This window comes from Mandrillus leucophaeus, unplaced genomic scaffold, assembly GCF_000951045.1.
Source record: "Mandrillus leucophaeus isolate KB7577 unplaced genomic scaffold, Mleu.le_1.0 Scaffold2, whole genome shotgun sequence".
NCBI classification, from domain to species: Eukaryota; Metazoa; Chordata; class Mammalia; order Primates; family Cercopithecidae; genus Mandrillus; species Mandrillus leucophaeus.
Genome location: NW_012102031.1, coordinates 5,952,514 through 5,964,489, shown reverse-complemented (window position 1 = coordinate 5,964,489; position 11,976 = coordinate 5,952,514). Strand labels below are relative to the sequence as shown.

At 55.6% G+C, this 11,976-nt stretch overlaps 1 long non-coding RNA gene across 1 annotated transcript; it reads right to left on the bottom strand.

The window, feature by feature from the left end:
- Window positions 1-7,747: 7,747 nt before the first annotated feature.
- Window positions 7,748-10,371, bottom strand: LOC105538899. The gene is made up of 2 exons (XR_001005978.1): window positions 8,680-10,371; window positions 7,748-7,993 (listed from the first exon to the last, which is right to left on the bottom strand). It is a non-coding gene; the product is annotated as an uncharacterized LOC105538899 (long non-coding RNA).
- Between the last annotated feature and the right edge of the window lie 1,605 nt (window positions 10,372-11,976).

Below are 11,976 nucleotides of genomic sequence, written 5' to 3'. Positions count from 1 at the left end.
AGGTGGACAGGGCACTGGGAGTGGACAGGAGGGGCAGCAAGACACAGGCTCAGGGCGCCCAGAGCGCCCCCTGCTGTCCCCACACAGGCAGCCTTCCTGGTCCTGGCCCAGTGCCAGCCTCAATTCTTGGGAACACATTCCTCCCGGCCCTCATCCTGGTGCCTCTGATGTGGCAGGAGGAGAGGGACGCTGTGACCCACTGTGGCCACACTATCACTACCCCCCTTCCACAAAAGCTACATGCACGTGGACCTCAGGGGAAGCCCGATCCCCAGCATGGCTGACATCCACAGTCCTCAAAGGCTGACCTCTGCAAACTGCTTCTCCTGTCCTGGCACCACCATGAGCGTCCCCTCTGCCACAGGCACCCCGTCCCCGTCCACGTCTGCCCTCACCCTGCTCCTCAGGTGTGCAGGGGGCACTGAGGGGTGAGTTCCCCCAATGGGCATCATGATCCCATGCCGCCTCCATGCCCAGAGCACACATTCCCCCCCGCTCTGCCAAGGGGTCCTCCCCACTCTCTTCCCTGCTGTCAGCACCACTCTCCCACCAGGAGCCAGCCAAGGTAACTGTCCCTGTGGGGCCACACTCCTGAGAGTCCCTGCAGAGTAGGCCTCTCTCCTCTGGGTCCCCCTTCACCTGGCGCCGCCTCCATCACAGAGATCCACTTGGCCCACTACCTGCCTGTGCTCCCCTCTGGTCCCACCAATCTGTGTGCACCTTGCATCCTGCCACACTGGCCTCCTCCTCGCCATCCCCAGTCTTTTCTCCTCTTTGGATGTCATTGTGCAGTTTCCTCTCTGCCCCTCCCTTCCCATCATCTTCAGAAGCCACCTCCTCCAGGAAGCCTTCCCAGATGCTCTGCAAGGTGACGCTGGGAAGTGATGTGCCGCTTCGGTGACGCTGAGAAGTGATGTGCCGGCTTTGGACCCAGGATGATCTGGGTTCTCTCCCTATCTGTGTGACCTCAGCAAGTCGCTCCACTTCTGTGAGACTTAGTTCCTTATGCATAACATGCATTAATAACATTCCCTGCCAGGAAGTCAAACGCCCTGGCACACAGTAGGTGCTCCACAGCCCTGAGGCACACCTGCTCCCCTGCAAAGGGCCATGTCCTCCTTGTTTTTTATTTTTGTTATTTATTTATTTATTTATTTATTTATTTTTTTTTTGAGATGAAGTCTCGCTCTGTCGCCCAGGCTGGAGTGCAGTGACGCAATCTCAGCTGACTGCAGCCTCTGCCTCCCAGTTCAAGCAATTCTCCTGCCTCAGCCTCCCGAGTAGCTGGGACTACAGGTGTGCGCCGCCATGCCCGGCTAATTTTTGTATTTTTAGTAGAGACGGGGTTTCACCATGTTGGCCAGGATGGTCTCGATCTCCTGACCTCGTGATCCACCCACCTCGGCCTCCCAAAGTGCTGGGATTATAGACCATGGCCTCCTTGCTTTTACCCTCAGCAGGGGGTGTTTTCTTTGTCCCATTGTTTATTTCTGCTATCACCCTCTTTCCCCATTGGCCCTGACATCTGCTGACCCCAAACCGCCCCCAGAAGCAGTACTGAGCACTTCCCATCCACCCTCGCCTGGAACCCTCTCCACTATGCTCTCAAAAACACTCACTAACCTCTCTGGCCACAGATTCTTGGTTTCTTTGTCATTAGAACGGGATGATAACACCGGCCCGAGGTTGATGTGAGAATTAAGGGAGATAATTCGGGAAAAGCACTTGGCCCAGTGCCTGGCTCAAAACTTGGCGGCCACATCACGCCTGGGTTTATAGTTGAGAGTCTATTATTGTTCTGGCCTGGAGGAGCTCTGCCTGTGCACACGCTGGGCACTTCCCCAGACCTCCCAGACCAGACCCCAGGAAAGGCTGGCATTGAGGGCCGTGGCCAAGGAGCGGGTGGGGTGAGGATGAAGCAGGTTCCCCACCCACTCAGAGTCCAGAGTGCCCTCCGGCCTCCAGCACCTCCTACCCCTCCCCTCCTTCCCTCCCAACCCAGGCCCTGGGTGGCCCTGGCAGCTGTTCTGTCCCCACCCCACACACCCCTCCTGCCTTCCTCCTCTTATTTCTTCTTGAAACCTCTTCTCCAAAAGTTCATTCTGAAAGAAATCGATTTCCAAGCTGTTTGGAGATATAATTTGGTTTTTCATTTTGAAGAAATGATGGTGGAGGAAACGTTTGGAGACTTAATCACCAGGGAAAGCCATGGAAATAAAGAATTCCTCTGCCCTTGGTTGGAAGCTAGGGGCCTGTGTTCATTCTCTTGCTGTGACAGCAGAAAACAGGTGCACACAGAGAGGCACGGCTCCTGTATGACACACACATGTGCACACCACATGCAGCACACACATGTTGTGAAACACACACATGCATACGGACTGTACACACCAAGACATACACACACACACAGCCCTCAGTGAAACACCGTGGATGCCTCTAGTCCCCAGTCCCCTCAGCAGTGCAGGAACAGGGTATGGCTGGATTCTCTCCACCCCCAGCTCTCTGTCTCTGTCCCACGCCCTAATGCATCTTGCTCTTGGAATGACCCCATCTTCATTATCATTATTATTATTTTTTGAGATGGAGTTTCCCTCTTGTTGCCCAGGCTGGAGTACAATGGCACAATCTCAGTTCACTGCAACTTCTGCCTCCGGAGCTCAAGTGATTCTCCTGCCTCAGCCTCCTGAGTAGCTGGGATTTCAGGTGTGCGCCATTACACCTGGCTAATTTTATATTTTTCGTACAGACGGGGTTTCAACATGTTGGTCAGGCTGGTCTCGAACTCCTGACCTCAGGTGATCCGCCCGCCTCGGCCTCCCAATGTGCTGGGATTACAGGTGTGAGCCACCGCGCCCGGCCTCCCATCTTCATTATTACCTGAAAAGCTTGACTTCCACTGCTTTCCAAAGGTTCTTTCCAAATCTGAAGCAGGTATTCATAATCAGACGTCACTGCCTCACTCAAGAAGCTTCACGAGCTCCCGATTACCTGGCTGGACAATAATCACATCCAAAACCATGGGCAGAACCACCCACACCTCTGGCCGTGGAAGCACCTCTGCATTCCATGTCACTTCTCCCTCAGCAGCCCCTGACAGGATGGGCAGCTGCTGGGACTGTGCCTGGGGCCTGCAGCCGCACCCCTTCATGTCATAGATAAACAGGCTTACCTAAGAGGTTGAGGGACTCACACAAGATTGTACAGGTGCTGGGTGGCAGAACACACGCACACACACACACACACACACACATATCACTGGCTGCAGTCTCTCATTATCAGTTCATTCTTCTGTATCTGGAAGATTTTCAAGCGTTCACTATGAAGATGGGCCCCTGGGAAAGTCATAATGTCTGACATACTAAGGCAGGGAACCCCCAAATTCCTTGGATTGGAGGACAGAACAGGCCCTAAATTCTATCTAGTTTAACCCCTCTGATATTTGAACCCCTTTACAGTATCCTTGCCTACAGCTCTTCAGCCTGCACTTGCATACCTCCAGGGCTGGGGAGCTCACTCCCACCTGCCCATCTCTGGTCTCTTGTGAAGACTGGAGTCCCTCGTTCTGCTGAGCTGAACTCTACCCCCAGAGATTCTCCCACATTAGGTCTTGGGTCTGTGCCTTGGGGCTCCAAGCCTTCTCTTCTGGTTGTCCTCAACCTCAGGAGCCCAGCTGGGATGCCCTCCTCATTCCAAGTCTATTGGCAGAGGCCAGTGTGGGCCATGTTGAGGCTGGAAGTTCACAGACACATGCGCACATGTATGAGGCATTTGTCCTTCATGCTGGGAAAGGAGGAGAGCAGGGCCCATCTTCTTGGGGGAGAACACCCCTTGGGGCTGGGGGTGCCAGGTGAGGGCACTGTGCAGACAGCAAGAACAAGGCCTCCTTCTCACAGAAGTCTTAGCAAGGGTCTTCCAGGCTCCGTGGAGACAGGTGTGGCTGCGGGGTTGAGAAACAAAGTGCCCTGTGTTAGGGGGCAGGGAAGGACTGAGGGCTTCCTGAGATGTGAAAGGACGAGAAACGGGGCTGAGGCGGGCACAGGACCCCAGATGACGGAGGGGCAGCCTTCCTGGAGTGTCTCCAAGCTGGGCAGTCCCCTGGCGGTGCAGGGGAAAGCAAGGTCCAGAAGGTGAGGCCTGACCCCGGGCCAGACCAGACCTCGGAGCACGGCTCCTGTGTCCAAACCCTTCCCCATGGTCTGGGTGTCTCTCTCCTGAAGAAGGGGCTGTCCCAGGGAGGATACTCAGGGGCTTCCCTTCCCTCTCTCTGTCCTCAGCTCCCGGAGCCCACCAATCTGTGTCCTATCTGAGGAATGTGACACTCGAGGGGACCTGGGGAGCGGGAAGGTGGGAGAGGATGTGGAGGTCAATCGGACCCTGCCAGCGGGACAGCAGAGCATGAGGGGTCAGGAGAAGATCATAAATAAGATTGCTTGCTTGGTGGAGGTGGCATCATAGGAGGCTTCTTGGAGGAGATGAGGTAGGAAGTGAGCCCGAGGGGCTGGGGAGGTCTGCGTCTACCCGTCTTACATACTTACCCACAAGCTGGTTTCCCATTTGCTGAGCGTTTACTGCATGTTGGGTGCTTTACATGTCAGCAGGGCAGTCCACGATCTCTACAGAGCATCTGTCCTGCATGCCAGGCACTAGCCTGGGCTGGGCTGGTTGACTCTGATGGGCAGTCCTGGGTCCCCGCTCCCCACGGCAATGTGATACACCCGAAAAGAGGCCAAACCCGGGCACCAGGAGGCCTGAGTGCAGATCCCAGCCCCACCACTTATCTGTCGTGCAGTCCAGAGGTGGCAAAGGACCATGTGCTTGTGAGAGCCAGAGGCCGATGGGATGGAGGTGGCCCGGTGGCCCTGCCCTGGACTCTCCCCACAGGGGCAGGTGGTAGAGAGGCACCAGTGCACAAGGCCCAGCCCTGGGGACCCACAGTGCCCCCGGCCCAGATTCCCTGCACCTGCCCCAGTTTGGGGCAGCCCGGCCTACTTCTCAAGGATGTTTGGAGGTTCCTGAGAGGCCCCCCAGGGGCCCTGCCCACACCCACCTCCAGCGTCTGCTCCTTCCTACAGCCACACAATCTGACCCCCAGCCTGGCACAGGCTAAGCCCCAGCACAGGGACCCTCTTTGCATCCCCTCCTCCCCCAGGAACATCAGATCTGCCAGCCCCTTCCTCCTGCCCTGCCCTGCAGAGAAGGCACTGGGTGGGTGGGGGGTGCAGGTGGGGCCTTGCAGGGCACACTCGTCAGCCCACGCTGGGGTTTACACCCCACCCTCACCACCACCATCTTACACCTCCAGCCCCGGACATTCCAGCTTCTGCTTTCAAGGTAGGATTGTGCCCACGGAAGTTAAGGCTCAGATTTTGAAATTTGAAATAAAAATTTGAAACTTGTGTCAGAGAGAGCAACATTGGAAGGAGATTCCAGCCAATCCCCAGGCACAGAAGGCCTAAAAGCCAGCATTCCCGGAGGACAGTCAAGAGGTAAGTGGGCGCGAGGCTCCTGTTCCCCAGAGATGCCCCTTATGAGATCGGGGAGCCAAGGCAGTGGGGAGCGGTGAGTGCTCGCAGCGGCACCTGGTCCCGGCAGGCAGTGGGAACAGGGTGTGAGGCTGCCTAGGCTGTGGGACAGAGAGGGCTGCTGGCTCAAAGGACACAGCACCCAGAGACACCCTTGTCGGAGAAGGGAGCCCCACAGCTGGCATCACGATGCCCAGGAGTGAGCGGATCCAAGGAGAACCCGATTCAACAGTGAAACCCCCATGTGGGCCGAGTTTGTCTAGAGTTTGTCTAGAAGGGGCCAGGTAGCAGTGTAAACGGCAGGAACAGGGTGGGAGCCAAGGAAATGATTCAGTTTTGCTCCTGGAGGCAAACTCAATTGCTGCCACTTGAGTTTGCAGCCTGAGAAGGTCCCTCTGGCACACAGTGTGCAGCTGACTGAGCAGACACTGTCAGGCGGCTGCAGGGGACTCAGTGACCTCAGTGAGCTTTGACCACCCAGGGGGTGAGGGGAGGGACCCACTCACTCAGGCCCACTTCTGACACCACGTTGCTGAGGAGGCTTTAGAGACAGCCCCAGGACCTATCCCCTCGTCCTCCCTGCCTCCCCATTGCAGGCCCCTAGACCCACCCGCCAGCCCCTTCCCCCTCCCCGGGCCTGGGCCCCTGGGGGCTGAGAGTGTGTGTGACCCCAGAGCCCCCAGTCCTGTCATTAGCACTGATTACTCCCATCAGCTCCCCAGGGTGGGGGGCGGCAGCTCTGGCAGAGTGTGTCAGCAGTGCCAGGCATCCCTGCTCCACGTTGGCTGTGGGTAGCCACCGAGGGGGGCGCCGGGAGGCGGGACAGGCAAGGTGGTGCTTCCCCACAACCCGAGGCCTCCAGGCACTCTCCTTTCACCCCACCTCCAGCAGCCTCGGAGGGGCCCTCCCCTCTCAGAACTCCCCCACCCCTACCGCCTGCCCCATTCCATCTCCCTCCCCTGGCTGAAAGTCAGGAAACCAGGCTCTGCCCTCTAATCCTGCCCTTGGCTCAGTGGGCCACGGGACCCCGGGTACATGGCTTCTCCTCTCCGGGCCCAGTTCCTCCTCTTTTAAATGAGGGGTACCATCTCTTGATTCCCTTCCAGCTGCCATCAGACAGTCAACCCTCCTCCCTTGCAGTCCCCTGGGCCGAGTGGCCACCTGCCTGCCTCTCCGCCCTCCTCCCTCCTCTCCTTCTCCTCCCCTCTCTCCTCCGGGTCCTTCTCCCATCTCTTCCTCTCCCTCTTCTCTCTTCTCTCCCTCCTCCCTCTCTGTCTTCTTCCTGTTCTCTAGTCCCTTGCTCCTCTCCTCTCCTGCCCCCACCCCCAGCAGCTTCCTCTCTCCCCGTCAATTAGACTGGCTCTGGCAGGAGGCTCAGAGAGCAGGCTAGGGCACCCAGCTGGAAAATTGGGTGTCGAGAGCTGTCTGGAATCCTAATGCCCTAGCCCTGCCCTCCTCCCCCTCCCTCACCTCTCCTCGAGTGACAGGTGCCGGGTGCTGGCATTGACTCTCCCAGTGGGGGCACCCTCCCACTGCTCTCATCCTGCCAGGCCTGCAGCCTCCTCTCACTGCCCCAAAGGCTCCTCTCACTCTGCCCCTTCCGCATGCTCCCCTACCCTCTCAACCTCTGACCATCCCTGAGTTCAAGGCTTGGAGGAAAGAGCACTGGGCTGGGACTCCACACCTGCATGCTGGCCAGGCCTCCTTTCGAGGCCTCAGTTTACGTGTCTGTGAAGCGAGGCTCCACCTCGGAGCCCTCCCCGCTCAGGCTGTGTGACCCCCAGACGCATCAGCTTTTCAGCCAACGCAGAGGGCCGCTGTGGGGTCACTCCTAACCTGCTCTGGTGGCAGCCCATTTCAAATCTTGTTTTTATTTTCACTGGGAATGGCTCTGGGCCAGGGCATTGGGATTCCAGTTTCTAGCAGATTCTCTCCTTCCTGTTCTGTTGCGGGAGTTGCCTCACTCATCTTTGTGCCTGCCTGGCCCCCGAGTAGACTGGGCTGCCCGACTCAGAGCTGGGAGCCACCCAGGGCCGGTGGGCATTCAGGTAACCTACGTCATGGCCACCAGCGCCACCTGGTCTCATCCCAGGCAGCCCAAGAGGGTGCCCCTCTGGAAGTGGAAGGTACACACGCCTCACTCCCGGACCCCATGCCCTACCCTGTGGGTGCCGTAAGTCCGCAAGGGTCAAGGACGCCAATGGTTTACTCAACTCAATCGGTTTCTTTGATTATTATTACTTTTTACTCTTCACGCACGTACTAAGGTAACCCCCACAAGTAGCCTTTTTGTCCTCTACCGAGCACACCTCCCCAGAGGGTGGAGCCCGCGCAGACTCCCAGAGGTGACTCCAGCAGCCTTTGAGGAACCGTCACTATCAATCAGGCACCTGCTGTGTGTCAGGCACATGCTGGGATTCTGGGGACACAGCAGCGGACCCTGCCAGCAAGTCCTCTTGTCTCACATTCTGCAAACAAAATAGAAAAATAGCTCATTTCAGAGTGGCCAGTGGCATGAAGGAAAGAAAACAGAGTGAGGGGATGCTGACCCAGGGTAGGGCCAGATCGGAGGGCTCAGGGAAGACGCCGCGGGGGAGGTGACCCTGAGATGTGCCCAAAATGATAAGAAGCTGGCATGGCAAAGTTGGGGTATAGATAGCATTCTAGATGGAGGCGGCGCTAAGTGCAAAGGCCCTAAGGCTGGAACACATGTGGTTGTTTGAGCAACACGTGGCCAATGTGGCTGGGGCAGGAAAGTGGCGGGGGAGGCTCTCCCACCCAGATCACATCCTGCCTGAATGGCCACTCCTGGAAGGAGTTTGTGATGCATTCTGAGGGCAAGAAGTAGCCACTGGAGGCTTTGTAGGAGAAATGCACTCTGATGTTCGTTTTTAACGATCTTGCTACTTCTGGCTGCTGGGCACAGATGGGGGTGAAAGACGGCCAGGGCTGAAGCAGGCAGGCCAGTAAAGAGGATGCTGCAGTGATTCAGGCAAGGGGCAAAGTGGCTTCATAGAAAGGCAGAGAAGTGGCTCTGGCCTATACAGAGACCACAGGATGGGATCTACTCAATGTGTCCTGCCCATGAGAGCAGTAAGCCCTTTCCTGGAACCCCCTCCCATGTTCTCACCTCCGCTGCCCCCGAGCTGCATACCTTGGTTCCTTTTGATTCCTTCTCTCCACCAAAGTCCTTCCTGCTCTTGTATCCAGTCTTCAGCATGCGTCGTGAGTCCCCAGCTCTATCTGGTTCCACAACTGACCCAGTGGGGAATTAGGTCCTCGGGGAAAGGGGAGTGGGGAGGAGCAGAGGCCCTCATGGGGTCTAGTCCAATCGAGTTACTTTTATAAAAGACAGCCAGACCATTCGCGCGGCAAAGATTCACCTCCGGCTGTTTTTCAGGCTGTAGCTTATTATGGTAAGAGTGTCTGTTCCCTTTTCAGCCTTGAGTCACTTTACAAAGGCCACCCTTCTATTACCTAGGCCTGGGTGATGCTAGGGTCCAGGACAGCGTGGAGCGTTGTAAGCGAAGGAAAAGGCAAGAAACCGCACGGTGGGGAAAGATATTTGCAACAGGACTCTTAATTACAAATCAATGAGAGAAACGGAGATAACCTCATAGAAAAATGGACCAATGGCCCGAATAGGCATTTCACAAAAGAGGACAATCAAATGGCCCATAAAGATACGAAAAAGTGCTCAGCTTCATCATCAGGGAAATGCAAATTAAAATCACAGTGATTAGCAATTTACACACCCACCAGAGGGAGTAAAACGCAAAAGCTACAACCTAGCCAGGCTTGGCCAGGAGGCAGCAGCCCAAGTGGAACTTTCATCTCTGGTGGATGGCAGTGTAAACCTCTGCAAGCACTTTGGAAACTCGAATGGTGTCTGGGAAAGAGGAACACACATTTGCCCTATGACTGAGCGATTCATTCCTAGGTTTACACTCAACAGGAGCGAGTACATATGCCCAAGAAAAGACGTGTGAAAGAATGCTCATACCAGCTTTCTTCATCGTCTTGCCAAACGGGAAACAACCCAAATGTCCATCAACGGTTGAATGCATAAACCCATTGTGGTGTATTTCACAGCAATGAAAATGATCCAACCGCTGCTCCGATCCGCATGAATGAATCATGACACGTTGCTGAGGGAAAGACGCCAGTCTCAAACAAGGACGTCGGGCAGGATTCGGTTCACGTGGGGCCCAAAGCAGGTTGGAAGTCAGGACAGCAGTTCCCCTCGCAGCCCTCGAGGGAGAGGCTGGCAGGGCTGCGAAGGGCCTCATGGAGCACTGGCCATGTTCTTCATCTTCATCAGGAGGCCGTGCCATGGTTGTGTTTACTTTGTGAAATACCTATTGTTTTGATTGGCATGCTTTCTGTATGTGTGTATACACATGTATATTCACTTCAATTATCATTAACTTCACAAATAATAATATACTGCAGAAGGTATTTAGAGTAAAAGGAATGACCACTCGCTACCCCACATGACTTAGGTATGTGACCTTCCATACCTTTTTCTATGCAATTGTACGGCTTAGTTGGGTATGGAAAAAGAAAAAAAGAAACACACATACACACACAAACCCATCCCCAGTGACAACCCCAGACATTGCCAAATGTCCCCTGGGGGTAGGGTTGCCAGAATAAATACAGGACGTACAAATGGGATCCTACCATATCTTATGGAATTGTTGCTATCTTTCATTTAATACAGGAGTTCTCACCCTTGTCACAGCTAACATTTTAGGCTAGATATTTTTTTTTTCGTAAGCTGTCCTACGCATTGTGGAATGTATGACAGCATCTCTGGTGCCTTCCCACCAGATGCTGGTGGCACCTAACCATCCCCAGTGACAACCAAAAATGCCTCCAGACATTGCCAAATGTCCCCTGGGGGTAAGGTTGCCAGAGTAAATACAAGACATCTAGTTAATATGCACTGTCTGAAATTCAGCTTGAACCGGCTGCCCTGCATTTTTATTTCCTCAACCTGGCAACCTACCTAGGGAGCAAAATGACCCCTGATTGAGAAGAGACGACATCTCTCGTCGCTGGTTCCTTTTCAGGACGGGAGGATACCCCCTCATTCTTTTCAGCGCGCTGCTGTGTTCCATGACGGGGACAAGCCACAGCCTGTCAGTCTGTCCCTTGGGATGGACACTGTGCTCACTAGCCAGTGGGAGGTTTTCTGCTACAAGTGACGGAAATCCCTGCTCAGCCTCACGCGGGCCACAAGCCCATCCACAGTGCGGCCTGGCAGGGAGCAGGGTGAGCATCGGCCCCTCGTGTGTTCTGCTCTTCCCCAACTCGAGTCAGACTCATAGGTCGGCCTCAGCATCCAGGCTGGCGGGGTCCGAGGCCACGTGCGGGCTCTCCCTGATGTCTCATTGGCTGAAATTGGTCACTGCCCACACCTGACCTGTCACTGGCAGAGGGTGGTGCTCACCCTGAGACCCATCAGGAGCCCCTGCCGTGGTGGCGAGGTGGAGGTGGAGGTGGCGCTGGCCCTCCTTCCGAGGCCCCTGTAGGGTGCGGTGAGCCACGGGTATCATTAGGACAAACGCAGTGTGGGAGCCAGGTGGGCAGCAAACGCCATGTGCCGGTTCCGCATTTGCCCTGTTGCGAAAATGCACCATCTATGCCCACAACAAAACCAGAGGCTCAAATCAGATGGCGGTGCCCGCGGGCTGGAAGTCCCTCTGTATACCAGCTGTTCTTCTAAGCTAGAAACGTAGCTCTTCAGGCCCCGTGTGACCTGTGCCCATCCTCCCACCAGCCAGTTCTTCCGCCTTCCTCTCTGGCTTCCTTGCTCCTCCTCTTCAAACCCCTGCCCTACCTGGCAGCCTTTGCATCTGCTGTTCTCTTTGCCTCGGATCATGTGTCCTAGGCTTCCTCTCATTGTCAAGTCCCTTCTCAGACCTCACCTCTGCAGCGGGGCCACCCCTGAGCACCCATTGATTGTGGCCTTGTCTCCCCACCCAAGAGCTCTCCTTCCCAAGTTTGGCCAGAAGCCCCATCAGACATCTTCTACCCTCAAGTGTCAGCTCCTGGAGGGCCCAATTCCTGGTGACTGCTGTGGTCTCGGGCCCTTCTGAGTGCAGTCCGTGGCCGGGGGAGCCTCTCCACTCACACCAAGTGAACTCAGCAAGAGAGGGTGCCTTTGTGCTCTGCAGAATGCAGTCCGGTCCCATCTCCACAGCCACGAAACCCAAACACTCCCAGAACCGGAACCATACTCCTTTTCTTTTACCTATTTGCCAGCAAACCTGATCCAGATTGATGTGAGAGTGTTCAGCGTCTGTTTATCCCACTTTCTGTGCTATGTGTGCAGCTTGCTGAAGAAATAATGTGTTTGGTCAGGGGGTTGTCTTGGGTGAAGGTCCCCAAAAGCAAAGCCTGAGACGGGACTTGAGTGCAGGTGGTTTTTTGGAAGGTGACACCA